Source organism: Mauremys mutica, unplaced genomic scaffold (genome assembly GCF_020497125.1).
Source record: "Mauremys mutica isolate MM-2020 ecotype Southern unplaced genomic scaffold, ASM2049712v1 Super-Scaffold_100264, whole genome shotgun sequence".
NCBI classification, from domain to species: domain Eukaryota; kingdom Metazoa; phylum Chordata; order Testudines; family Geoemydidae; genus Mauremys; species Mauremys mutica.
In genome coordinates, this window is record NW_025423297.1 from 554,128 (window position 1) to 556,627 (window position 2,500).

Consider the following 2,500-nt stretch of genomic DNA (forward strand, 5'->3'; position numbering starts at 1 on the left):
GTGCATTGTGCGGGAAAACCGACCCCAAAGCACATAGCATCCTATGTCACATCCCTAAATGCAAAGGGCTTATACTCCAAGTGCCAGCTGGAGACTGGCCTTGTGAGGTGTGTGCTAAACAATTTAGCACCAAGTCTGGTCTCTCCCAACATAAGAGACGAGCCCACCCCATGGTACGTAACGCAGAGCGAATTGTCGCCAGTCAACCTAAACAGAACTCGCAACGTGGAAAACACAAAAGTTGTTGGTCGGCTGATGAAGAGTTACTCCTTCTCGATTTTGACAAAATGTACACGGGCGAAAGGTACATTAACAAGCTCATTGCTGAAGCAATGAAATCCAAAACTGCTAAACAAGTGAGCGAAAAAAGACGATTGCTTAAATTATACCCAAGGGCCTCCGCTGAGACCGCTGACCCTGGACCTGGAGCAACCTCGCACTCTTTGGAAGCTCGATCTGAAGTCCCTTCTCCCACAGAGGGGCTACATACCACCTATATGCGCAAAATTAGGCAATGCTTATCCAAGCAGAAGCCAGGACCAGACCACCAGGGCCTTGCACAGTTTGAAACTGAAATTCTTAGCGCATGGGTTGCAGGGGACCCAAATATCAGATCACTAATAGAGGCGGCTTCCATCGACGTTCTCTCCTCCTTCCTTGCACCAGAGTCTGAGCCTAAAAGCGATAATGGGAAGGCCACAGTCTCGAAAGCTAAAAGTGGAAAGGAAAAATCCTGGATGAAAAAAAGAGCGGCCAAAAGACACACCTACCTAAGATATCAGCATCTTTTTGAAAATGATAGATGCAAGTTGGCCTCTATCATCCTTGACGGCACTGAACGCCTACAGTGCCAAATTCCACTGGAAGAAGTCTTCCAAGCTTATAAAAAGAAATGGGAGACCCAGACTCCCTTTCAGGGACTTGGCCAGTTCAAATCTCAGACTCAGGCGGATAACTCTGCCTTCAATACTCTGATAAGTGCAAAGGAAGTTATTAAGAACATAAAAGAGATGAACAGAAATTCTGCTCCGGGTCCAGATAGGGTCAGCTTAAAAGATCTGGTCCGCGTGGACCCAGAGGGTGACATTCTAGCTGGGCTTTTCAACACGTGGCTGGTCACCGGCATCATCCCAGACGGTATTAAAACATGTAGATCCCTACTGATCCCTAAAACGATGGACCCAGATGCCTTGAAAGACCTAGGCAACTGGCGGCCTCTTACCATTGGGTCCATCGTGCTGCGGCTATTTTCTAGAATACTGACGACCAGGCTGGCAAAAGCGTGCCCATTAAACGAGCGACAACGGGGCTTTATTGCGGCACCTGGCTGCTCGGAGAACCTAAAAATCCTCCACACGATCATGAAGCAGGCCAAACGGGAGAAAAAGCCCCTGGGAGTCGTATTTGTCGATATAGCTAAAGCATTTGATTCAGTATCACACCAACACATCCAGTGGGTTCTACAACAAAGGGGTCTGGACCAGCACGTGATAAACATCATATGTGACTCCTATAGGAACATCCATACCCGTATGGAAGTAGGGAAGGAGCTCACAGAGCCCATTGCTATCGAAGTCGGAGTTAAGCAAGGGGACCCTATGTCACCACTGCTGTTTAACCTAGCGCTTGATCCTCTCATTTCAACGCTAGAAATGGCTGGTAAGGGATTCTCGGTCGGGACGCAAAAGGTAACTGCTCTGGCCTTTGCTGATGATTTGGTCATGCTCAGCGACTCGTGGGAAGGTATGACTGCTAATATCAAAATCCTTGAGTCCTTCTGCACACTATCTGGACTCAAAGTGCAAGCTAAGAAATGCCATGGATTCCAAGTAACCCCCACCCATGACTCATTCACAATCAACAACTGTGAAGCCTGGAAAATCGGGGCAGACACATTAAATATGATCATTCCAGGAGAGTCTGAAAAATACTTGGGGGTCAAGGTCGACCCATGGATCGGCTTTGCCAAACCGGCACTATCCGAAAAGCTTGACACTTGGCTTGAGAGGATCAACAGGGCCCCTCTCAAACCTTCCCAGAAATTAGCGATGTTAAACACCTTCACAGTACCACGAGTCATCTACTTGGCTGACCACACCGATTGTAAGATAGCCCACCTCTCCACCCTAGATGATAAAATCAGAAGGGCTGTCAAAGAGTGGTTGCATTTGCCGGCTAATACCTGCAATGGTTTCCTGTATGCCAGATCCAGGGATGGAGGACTGGGAGTAACAAGACTCGCCAGACTCATCCCATCCATTCAGGCACGACGGCTACATAGAATTGCTCACTCTAAAGATGAAACAATCCGGTGCATCGCATTGGCTAATGATATCGAGAGCGAATACCGAAAGCTGTGGCTGGCTGCAGGTGGGACCCTAGATACTATGCCTGCAATAACAGACCCGGTGATCATGGATCACCAATTGCCACAGCACGTCCTGGAACAACTGACCGAGTGGGAGAAGCCGGCTCCCAGGGCGATATACCCAATCCCATG

General features: G+C 48.5%; 1 pseudogene; it reads left to right on the forward strand.

The window, feature by feature from the left end:
- Nucleotides 1-2,500, forward strand: part of LOC123360441 — an 8,223-nt pseudogene that overhangs the window by 3,623 nt on the left and 2,100 nt on the right.